This window comes from Hyla sarda, chromosome 2 (assembly GCF_029499605.1).
Source record: "Hyla sarda isolate aHylSar1 chromosome 2, aHylSar1.hap1, whole genome shotgun sequence".
Taxonomy (NCBI): Eukaryota; Metazoa; Chordata; class Amphibia; order Anura; family Hylidae; genus Hyla; species Hyla sarda.
In genome coordinates this window covers 476,607,630-476,620,616 of record NC_079190.1, presented here as the reverse complement: position 1 = coordinate 476,620,616, position 12,987 = coordinate 476,607,630, and positions in this window count along the sequence as shown.

Here is a 12,987-nt window from a genome sequence, read left to right as displayed (position 1 = left end):
TCTCCCCCATAGGTCCATACTGTTCCTGGTTACAGCTGTGGATATAGCGGCCCACACTCATGAATACATGTAGTACGGATCTATAAGTGCGGTACCCAGGGAAATCTATAGGTCCATACTGTACCTGACACCTGTGGATATGATGGCAGATATAGCTATGGATATAGCGGTCTACACTTCTGAATACATGTAGTACTGATCTATAGTGCGGTACCCAGGGAATTCTATAGGTCCATACTGTACCTGACACCTGTGGATATGATGGCAGATATAGCTATGGATATAGCGGTCTACACTTCTGAATACATGTAGTACTGATCTATAGTGCGGTACCCGAGGAAATCTATAGGTCCATACTGTACCTGATACCTGTGGATATGATGGCAGATATAGCTATGGATATAGCGGTCTACACTTCTGAATACATGTAGTACTGATCTATAGTGCGGTACCCAGGGAATTCTATAGGTCCATACTGTACCTGATACCTGTGGATATGATGGCAGATATAGCTATGGATATAGCGGTCTACACTTCTGAATACATGTAGTACTGATCTATAGTGCGGTACCCAGGGAAATCTATAGGTCCATACTGTACCTGATACCTGTGGATATGATGGCAGATATAGCTATGGATATAGCGGTCTACACTTCTGAATACATGTAGTACTGATCTATAGTGCGGTACCCAGGGAAATCTATAGGTCCATACTGTACCTGACACCTGTGGATATGATGGCAGATATAGCTATGGATATAGCGGTCTACACTTCTGAATACATGTAGTACTGATCTATAGTGCGGTACCCAGGGAAATCTATAGGTCTATACTGTACCTGACACCTGTGGATATGATGGCAGATATAGCTATGGATATAGCGGTCTACACTTCTGAATACATGTAGTACTGATCTGTAGTGCGGTACCCAGGGAAATCTATAGGTCCATACTGTACCTGATACCTGTGGATATGATGGCAGATATAGCTATGGATATAGCGGTCTACACTTCTGAATACATGTAGTACTGATCTATAGTGCGGTACCCGAGGAAATCTATAGGTCCATACTGTACCTGATACCTGTGGATATGATGGCAGATATAGCTATGGATATAGCGGTCTACACTTCTGAATACATGTAGTACTGATCTATAGTGCGGTACCCAGGGAAATCTATAGGTCCACACTGTACCTGATACCTGTGGATATGATGGCAGATATAGCTATGGATATAGCGGTCTACACTTCTGAATACATGTAGTACTGATCTATAGTGCGGTACCCAGGGAAATCTATAGGTCCATACTGTACCTGATACCTGTGGATATGATGGCAGATATAGCTATGGATATAGCGGTCTACACTTCTGAATACATGTAGTACTGATCTATAGTGCGGTACCCAGGGAAATCTATAGGTCCATACTGTACCTGATACCTGTGGATATGATGGCAGATATAGCTATGGATATAGCAGTCTACACTTCTGAATACATGTAGTACTGATCTATAGTGCGGTACCCAGGGAAATCTATAGGTCTATACTGTACCTGATACCTGTGGATATGATGGCAGATATAGCTATGGATATAGCAGTCTACACTTCTGAATACATGTAGTACTGATCTATAGTGCGGTACCCAGGGAAATCTATAGGTCCATACTGTACCTGACACCTGTGGATATGATGGCAGATATAGCTATGGATATAGCGGTCTACACTTCTGAATACATGTAGTACTGATCTATAGTGCGGTACCCAGGGAAATCTATAGGTCCATACTGTACCTGATACCTGTGGATATGATGGCAGATATAGCTATGGATATAGCTATCTACACTTCTGAATACATGTAGTACTGATCTATAGTGCGGTACCCAGGGAAATCTATAGGTCTATACTGAACCTGATACCTGTGGATATGATGGCAGATATAGCTATGGATATAGCGGTCTACACTTCTGAATACATGTAGTACTGATCTATAGTGCGGTACCCAGGGAAATCTATAGGTCTATACTGTACCTGATACCTGTGGATATGATGGCAGATATAGCTATGGATATAGCGGTCTACACTTCTGAATACATGTAGTACGGATCTATAGTGCGGTACCCAGGGAAATCTATAGGTCTATACTGTACCTGACACCTGTGGATATGATGGCAGATATAGCTATGGATATAGCAGTCTACACTTCTGAATACATGTAGTACTGATCTATAGTGCGGTACCCAGGGAAATCTATAGGTCTATACTGTACCTGACACCTGTGGATATGATGGCAGATATAGCTATGGATATAGCGGTCTACACTTCTGAATACATGTAGTACTGATCTGTAGTGCGGTACCCAGGGAATTCTATAGGTCCATACTGTACCTGATACCTGTGGATATGATGGCAGATATAGCTATGGATATAGCGGTCTACACTTCTGAATACATGTAGTACTGATCTGTAGTGCGGTACCCAGGGAATTCTATAGGTCCATACTGTACCTGATACCTGTGGATATGATGGCAGATATAGCTATGGATATAGCGGTCTACACTTCTGAATACATGTAGTACTGATCTATAGTGCGGTACCCAGGGAAATCTATAGGTCCATACTGTACCTGACACCTGTGGATATGATGGCAGATATAGCTATGGATATAGCGGTCTACACTTCTGAATACATGTAGTACTGATCTATAGTGCGGTACCCAGGGAAATCTATAGGTCCATACTGTACCTGACACCTGTGGATATGATGGCAGATATAGCTATGGATATAGCGGTCTACACTTCTGAATACATGTAGTACTGATCTATAGTGCGGTACCCAGGGAATTCTATAGGTCAATACTGTACCTGATACCTGTGGATATGATGGCAGATATAGCTATGGATATAGCGGTCTACACTTCTGAATACATGTAGTACTGATCTATAGTGCGGTACCCAGGGAAATCTATAGGTCCATACTGTACCTGATACCTGTGGATATGATGGCAGATATAGCTATGGATATAGCGGTCTACACTTCTGAATACATGTAGTACTGATCTATAGTGCGGTACCCAGGGAATTCTATAGGTCTATACTGAACCTGATACCTGTGGATATGATGGCAGATATAGCTATGGATATAGCGGTCTACACTTCTGAATACATGTAGTACTGATCTATAGTGCGGTACCCGAGGAAATCTATAGGTCCATACTGTACCTGATACCTGTGGATATGATGGCAGATATAGCTATGGATATAGCGGTCTACACTTCTGAATACATGTAGTACTGATCTATAGTGCGGTACCCAGGGAAATCTATAGGTCCATACTGTACCTGATACCTGTGGATATGATGGCAGATATAGCTATGGATATAGCGGTCTACACTTCTGAATACATGTAGTACTAATCTATAGTGCGGTACCCAGGGAAATCTATAGGTCCATACTGTACCTGATACCTGTGGATATGATGGCAGATATAGCTATGGATATAGCAGTCTACACTTCTGAATACATGTAGTACTGATCTATAGTGCGGTACCCAGGGAAATCTATAGGTCCATACTGTACCTGATACCTGTGGATATGATGGCAGATATAGCTATGGATATAGCGGTCTACACTTCTGAATACATGTAGTACTGATCTATAGTGCGGTACCCAAGGAAATCTATAGGTCCATACTGTACCTGACACCTGTGGATATGATGGCAGATATAGCTATGGATATAGCGGTCTACACTTCTGAATACATGTAGTACTGATCTATAGTGCGGTACCCAGGGAAATCTATAGGTCCATACTGTACCTGATACCTGTGGATATGATGGCAGATATAGCTATGGATATAGCAGTCTACACTTCTGAATACATGTAGTACTGATCTATAGTGCGGTACCCAGGGAAATCTATAGGTCCATACTGTACCTGATACCTGTGGATATGATGGCAGATATAGCTATGGATATAGCAGTCTACACTTCTGGATACATGTAGTACTGATCTATAGTGCGGTACCCAGGGAAATCTATAGGTCCATACTGTACCTGATACCTGTGGATATGATGGCAGATATAGCTATGGATATAGCAGTCTACACTTCTGAATACATGTAGTACTGATCTATAGTGCGGTACCCAGGGAAATCTATAGGTCCATACTGTACCTGATACCTGTGGATATGATGGCAGATATAGCTATGGATATAGCAGTCTACACTTCTGGATACATGTAGTACTGATCTATAGTGCGGTACCCAGGGAAATCTATAGGTCCATACTGTACCTGATACCTGTGGATATGATGGCAGATATAGCTATGGATATAGCGGTCTACACTTCTGAATACATGTAGTACTGATCTATAGTGCGGTACCCAGGGAAATCTATAGGTCTATACTGTACCTGATACCTGTGGATATGATGGCATATATAGCTATGGATATAGCGGTCTACACTTCTGAATACATGTAGTACTGATCTATAGTGCAGTACCCAGGGAAATCTATAGGTCTATACTGTACCTGATACCTGTGGATATGATGGCAGATATAGCTATGGATATAGCGGTCTACACTTCTGAATACATGTAGTACTGATCTATAGTGCGGTACCCAGGGAATTCTATAGGTCTATACTGAACCTGATACCTGTGGATATGATGGCAGATATAGCTATGGATATAGCGGTCTACACTTCTGAATACATGTAGTACTGATCTATAGTGCGGTACCCGAGGAAATCTATAGGTCCATACTGTACCTGATACCTGTGGATATGATGGCAGATATAGCTATGGATATAGCGGTCTACACTTCTGAATACATGTAGTACTGATCTATAGTGCGGTACCCAGGGAAATCTATAGGTCCATACTGTACCTGATACCTGTGGATATGATGGCAGATATAGCTATGGATATAGCGGTCTACACTTCTGAATACATGTAGTACTGATCTATAGTGCGGTACCCAGGGAAATCTATAGGTCTATACTGTACCTGATACCTGTGGATATGATGGCAGATATAGCTATGGATATAGCGGTCTACACTTCTGAATACATGTAGTACTGATCTATAGTGCGGTACCCGAGGAAATCTATAGGTCCATACTGTACCTGATACCTGTGGATATGATGGCAGATATAGCTATGGATATAGCGGTCTACACTTCTGAATACATGTAGTACTGATCTATAGTGCGGTACCCAGGGAAATCTATAGGTCCATACTGTACCTGATACCTGTGGATATGATGGCAGATATAGCTATGGATATAGCGGTCTACACTTCTGAATACATGTAGTACTAATCTATAGTGCGGTACCCAGGGAAATCTATAGGTCCATACTGTACCTGATACCTGTGGATATGATGGCAGATATAGCTATGGATATAGCAGTCTACACTTCTGAATACATGTAGTACTGATCTATAGTGCGGTACCCAGGGAAATCTATAGGTCCATACTGTACCTGATACCTGTGGATATGATGGCAGATATAGCTATGGATATAGCGGTCTACACTTCTGAATACATGTAGTACTGATCTATAGTGCGGTACCCGAGGAAATCTATAGGTCCATACTGTACCTGACACCTGTGGATATGATGGCAGATATAGCTATGGATATAGCGGTCTACACTTCTGAATACATGTAGTACTGATCTATAGTGCGGTACCCAGGGAAATCTATAGGTCCATACTGTACCTGATACCTGTGGATATGATGGCAGATATAGCTATGGATATAGCAGTCTACACTTCTGAATACATGTAGTACTGATCTATAGTGCGGTACCCAGGGAAATCTATAGGTCCATACTGTACCTGATACCTGTGGATATGATGGCAGATATAGCTATGGATATAGCGGTCTACACTTCTGAATACATGTAGTACTGATCTATAGTGCGGTACCCAGGGAAATCTATAGGTCTATACTGTACCTGATACCTGTGGATATGATGGCAGATATAGCTATGGATATAGCGGTCTACACTTCTGAATACATGTAGTACTGATCTATAGTGCGGTACCCAGGGAAATCTATAGGTCTATACTGTACCTGATACCTGTGGATATGATGGCAGATATAGCTATGGATATAGCGGTCTACACTTCTGAATACATGTAGTACTGATCTATAGTGCGGTACCCAGGGAAATCTATAGGTCTATACTGTACCTGATACCTGTGGATATGATGGCAGATATAGCTATGGATATAGCGGTCTACACTTCTGAATACATGTAGTACTGATCTATAGTGCGGTACCCAGGGAAATCTATAGGTCCATACTGTACCTGATACCTGTGGATATGATGGCAGATATAGCTATGGATATAGCGGTCTACACTTCTGGATACATGTAGTACTGATCTATAGTGCGGTACCCAGGGAAATCTATAGGTCTATACTGTACCTGATACCTGTGGATATGATGGCAGATATAGCTATGGATATAGCGGTCTACACTTCTGAATACATGTAGTACTGATCTATAGTGCGGTACCCAGGGAAATCTATAGGTCTATACTGTACCTGATACCTGTGGATATGACGGCAGATATAGCTATGGATATAGCGGTCTACACTTCTGAATACATGTAGTACTGATCTATAGTGCGGTACCCAGGGAAATTTATAGGTCCATACTGTACCTGATACCTGTGGATATGATGGCAGATATAGCTATGGATATAGCGGTCTACACTTCTGAATACATGTAGTACTGATCTATAGTGCGGTACCCAGGGAAATCTATAGGTCTATACTGTACCTGATACCTGTGGATATGATGGCAGATATAGCTATGGATATAGCGGTCTACACTTCTGAATACATGTAGTACTGATCTATAGTGCGGTACCCAGGGAAATCTATAGGTCTATACTGTACCTGATACCTGTGGATATGATGGCAGATATAGCTATGGATATAGCGGTCTACACTTCTGAATACATGTAGTACTGATCTATAGTGCGGTACCCAGGGAAATCTATAGGTCTATACTGTACCTGATACCTGTGGATATGATGGCAGATATAGCTATGGATATAGCGGTCTACACTTCTGAATACATGTAGTACTGATCTATAGTGCGGTACCCAGGGAAATCTATAGGTCTATACTGTACCTGATACCTGTGGATATGATGGCAGATATAGCTATGGATATAGCGGTCTACACTTCTGAATACATGTAGTACTGATCTATAGTGCGGTACCCAGGGAAATCTATAGGTCTATACTGTACCTGATACCTGTGGATATGATGGCAGATATAGCTATGGATATAGCGGTCTACACTTCTGAATACATGTAGTACTGATCTATAGTGCGGTACCCAGGGAAATCTATAGGTCCATACTGTACCTGATACCTGTGGATATGATGGCAGATATAGCTATGGATATAGCGGTCTACACTTCTGAATACATGTAGTACTGATCTATAGTGCGGTACCCAGGGAAATCTATAGGTCTATACTGTACCTGATACCTGTGGATATGACGGCAGATATGGCTGTGGACTTCACCCTTTGCATGTTACTAAGTGAAATCCTTGGCAAATCAACAAATCCACAGCAATTTTTTTCCATCCATGTGTAGTGTTTTTTTGTTTTTTAATAACCAGTTCACTTGTTCTTGCCCTCTGCAAAATCCACAATATGGAGAAGATTTAACAAAACCTGTGCATAGCAACCAATCAGATCGCTCCTTTAATTTTGCAGAGGCCTTGTTAAAAATGAAAGAAGTGATCTGGTTGCTATGGGCAACTGGGCAACTTTCCCCCTGCACATGTTTTGATAAATCTCCCCCTATGATTCCACAATGTGAATACACCATGGGGGAGATTTATCAAAACCTGTGTAGAGGACAAGTTGACTAGTTGCCCATAGCAACCAATCAGATCACTTCTTTCATTTTTCACAGGCCTCTTTTAAAATGAAAGAAGCGATCTGATTGGTTGCTATGGGCAACTTCACCACTCGTCCACTGCACAGGTTTTGATAACTCTCCCCCCATGTTCATACAGCAGAATTTCCATGCGGAATTCTGCCTAAAATTTCAGCTCAGAAATTCAGCAAATTTTTGTACACAGTGGGGGGTTATCATTGGTTTTACACTGGTTTTGTGTGGTAAATTTGTTGCACAATTTGTCTCAGATGCTGTTTAGAGACTTTTTATTGCAACTTTTGCTTTAGAAGACTTAAAAAAAAAAAAAAAACAAGTGGGGATTTGAAGGGATATCCTGCAGTGGTCAGGAATTTATCGTGTGACTTTTCAGTTTGGCGCATCGTTTGGCGCTAACTGAGGCACAAATCTACACCAGAGCTCAGTTGGCTTACAAACTGACTGTGGACAGTAGTATATGGATAAGATGTTAGATCGTAGGGGGTCCCGCCACTTGCGACCTTCGCGACCTCCGGCGCATCACCCCTGTCATTCGGTGCACGGAGCGAACTCCACTCCATGCCCAATGACTGGCGATGCGGGTTGTCACGCCCCCTCCCATAGTCATGAATGGAGGGGGCGTGACATTATGAATGTGGAAGCTGCAAGCTTCCGTTTTCTGGACGCTGCCGGCCCAGACATCACGGGGGTCCCGCCGCTGGGGATATCCTTTGGGTAGGGAATAAGATGTTTCAAACAGAGTACCCCTTTAAAAAGCCACCATAAAAAAAAGGAGTAGAAAAACACATACCACAGCTATTATCTGTAAACCCCCCCCCCCCCCCCCCCCATATGTATCACACGCCCTGCGCTATTTAATAGATCTGGAGCAGGTACCCAGTTTCCACCACATGAATTAATGGAGTAAAAAGACGTGCACATATACCATTTTTCATGAATACCCCCATTATTTTCAGTGGGGATTCCACTGTCCTATTCCACATTCTGGATTCTGCTAAATGATATGGCGAATTTCGTTCAGAGCCCTGTAATTGAGCTCTGAATTCCGGGAAGAATCTCTGTTTTGAAAGCTCAGAAATTCTTCTCAATGTCCTTAACCCCTTAAGGACGCAGGGTTTTTCCGTTTTTGCATTTTCATTTTTTCCTCATCACCTTCTAAAAATCATAACGCTTTCAATTTTGCACATAAAATTCCATATGAGGCTTATTTCTTGCACCAATAATTCTACTTTGCAGTAATTTCACCCAAAAATCCACAGAGAAACAGAAAAAAAATTCATTATGCAACAAAATTGAAAAAAAAAAGTCATTTTGTAACTTTTGGGGGCTTCCGTTTCTACGCAGTTAATTTTTGGTAAATATGACACCTTATCTTTATTCTGTAGGTCCATTCGATTATAATGATCCCCTACTTATATAGGTTGGATTTGGCGTACTTCGAAAAAAAAATCATAACTACATGCAGGAAAATTTATATGTTAAAAATTCTCATCTTCTGACCCCTATAACTTTTTTATTTTTCTGCGTACGGTCCGGTATGAGGGCTAATTTTTTGCGCCAAGTTCTGAAGTTTTTATTTTTGCGTTGATCGGACTTTTTGATCACTTTTTATTCATTTTTTCATGATATAAAAAGTGACCAAAAATACACTATTTTGGACTTTGGAATTTTTTTGCGTGCACGCCATTGACCATGCGATTTAATTAACAGTATATTTTTATAGTTCGGACATTTCCGCACGTGGCGATACCATATATGTTTATTTTTATTTGCACAGTTTTTTTTTTTTATGGGAAAAGGGGGGTGATTCAAACTTTTATTAGGGAAGGGGTTAAATTACCTTTGTTAACTTTTTTTTTAGCAGCCGGGACCGACCCGGTGTGATGCGGGGTCACGGCGTGACCCCGTTTTAAACACCGCGTGTAGGGCGTACAGGTACGCCCTACGTCCTTAAGGAGTTAAAGGGGTTATCCGGGAAAAAAAACGTTTTTTTTTACATATCAACTGGCTCCAGAGAGTTAAACAGATTTGTAAATTACTTCTATAAAAAAAAAAATCTTAATCCTTTCAGTACTTATGAGCTGCGGAAGTTGAGTTGTTCTTTTCTGGGTGAGTGCTCTCTGATGACGCCTGTCTCGGGAACTGTCCAGAGTAGAAGCAAATCCCCATAGCAAACCTCTTCTACTCTGTGCAGTTCCCGAGACAAGCAGAGATGTCAGCAGAGAGCACTGTTGCCAGACAGAAAAGAACAACTCAACTTCAGCAGCTGATAATTATTGGAAGGATTAAAATTTTTTTTTAATAGAAGTCATTTACAAATCTGTTTAACTTTTTGGAGCCAGTTGATATATATATATATATATAAAAAAAAAAAAAGTTTTTTTGCTGGAATACCCCTTTAATCCCGCCATGTGAACATAGCCTAAGGCAGTTTTTCCCAACACAGGCGCCTCTGGCTGTTTCAAAACTACAATTCCCAGCATGCCAGGACAGCCGTTGGCTGTCCTGGCATGCTGGGAATTGTAGTTTTGCAACAGCTGGAGATGGCCTGGTTGGGAAACACTGCTTTAGGCTATGTCCTTACTAGGGATCTACCGATTATCGGTTTGGACGATATCATCGTCCGATAATCACGATTTTGGGCATTATCGGTATTGGCAATTACCTAGCCAATAATGCCCCGCCCCTTTACCAGCTCGTTTTTGTATTATTATATATGTATTATATAATATGATGGTTCTTGTCTGGTGCTGAGCGGAGCTTTACTGACCAGGGATGTGGAATTCCCATCGCCCAACGCCAGGGACATGCAGTTCCGGGCGCCGGGCAGGTAAATTTTTCCGGCCCTTAGCCCGGCTTCGGGCAAGCAGTCTGTATGGAGCGACTCCTGCCCGCTCCATACTCTGCAGCCCCCAGCTGTTTTCAGGGGCCGCGGCTGGCTATTAACCCTTTAGATCACCGCTGTCAAAGCTGACAGTGGCGTCTAAAGGGACATGTGAATGCTCCCTGGTGGGCTAGTGGGGTAGGTCGCCCCCCGCAGCGCGATCGCAGGGGGGGGCGATCCAATATAGAGTTAGCCAAAGGAGTTTTACCTCTGTTCCCTGCTGGACCAGGCTCTATCAATGGATCACAGAGCACACAGATCAATGGAGTTCAATAGAATCTATTCATCTGTATGAGGAATCTAATGATTCCTCCTAAAAGTCAAAAAAAGTGTAAAAAAAAAAAAATTTTGAATAAAAGTTTAAAAGACACATTAACCCCTTTCATGTTAAAACTTCAAATCACCCCCTTTTCCTATATAAAAACATGTAAACATAATAAAAATAAACATTTCGTTTCGCTGCGTGTGTAATTGTACGAACTGTTAAAATATAACATTATGTATCCCATACGGTAAATGACGTAAATGTAAAAAAAATACCAAACCACAGAATTGCAATTTTTACAATATCCCAGAAAAAAAGACTTAAAAAGCGATTAAAAAGTCAGATCAATACCAAAATGGTACCGATACAAAAAACAGAATTATGGCGCAAAAAATTAGCCCTCTTACAGCCTGGTATGCGGAAAAAAATAAAATAAACTACAGGGGTCAAAAACTGGCAATTAATTTTTTTTGAAAAAGTTTAGAATTTTTTTAAAATTAGTAAAACATGACAGAAACGATACAAATCTGGTATTACTGTAATCAGGCGACCTAAAGTATCAAAATAACATGTTATCTCAACCGCAAGGTAAATGGCGCAGAAAAGAAAATCACCAAAGCTGCAAAACTATCTTTTACTATTTCAATTTCACTTCACCGATTTATATATAGATTATTTTGGTTCAGAGAATATGTTATTGAAAAATGTAAAGGTATCATTATAGTAGGTAGTTATGGCTATTATAGGGCGAGGAGGAAAAAACGAGAGTGTAAAAGCGAAAATTGGCCGGGACAAGTGGATCGTCATGAGGGACAAGTAGATTTTGCTCCGTTTTAGTTCTGTGGTTATTAAATTTCCACACCCCTGCGGACACTGTGCACATTCCCTGTATTATTATATATGTATTATATTGTTTCTGATAGTGACTATATGGAGGGTGGATGATGATTGGTGGCTGTGGCTGAGTGGAGCCTTCCTGGCTCTGTGCAGACTTCCTGTGGTATTGTATGTGTAATGATCCTTATAGAGGGGTAATTTCACATACAATACCCTGTAAATCTCGCATACAGAGCTGCCTGTGATGTGTTTGTCCTGCTCGTCCCCCACCCCTGGTATCTTATCCTTATCACAGCAATCACCTGTTTAGACCAAGAGACTCCATTACTGTGAGTACACAAGTGCGGTATATAATAGACCCCCGGCGGTCATATAGTCTGTACACACAGGTGATGGTAAACGTCATTAAATTACATTCATCCTAAAATTACAATCTCCCCTGTTAATACACGTCCTGGAGGCTTCCTGTGAAGGGGTTTTGGATGCTTTTCTCTGGAGAATCTGGATGAGGAGCTCATGGTCATCACAATGGGGGGCATTTACGAATATGTGTGATGTAGTTAATTTTTTAGTTCTTTTTTTTTTTTTTTTTTTTTTTTTTTTTTGTGTGACTCCGCCAAATTTATTAAATGGTTGCAGGGCATTCAAATTTTGTGGAGGATACAAATTTTCAGAAATTTCACTCTTCACATACACCAAAAAGCTAAGCTGAGTCTGAAAATGTCAGAAAATGTCCTCACTATTTTATTTGTGGCCAAGGTTTCTGGTTCCGGGTTAATGAGCACAACCTCTCTCCTTGTTCCTTTCTAGTTTTGAGAATTGGCCTCCTACTTCTACTATTAATATCGGTTTGGCGCACGCCGCGCTTATGATGGCTGATCGCTGCCAATAAAACAATTAGTGGAGACGAGCCCTCCGGGACCTGGCGCTCTGTAGAGGTTGCTTTAATTCCCTCTTTATTGTCCTATTAGTTAATGGCCTGGTGCTGGTGTCAATAAGCCTGGAGGTGGGAATGGTGCGACAGATGACATCCGCCATGGACGACTATGATTATAAAAATCTCAGAACCGCCAGAC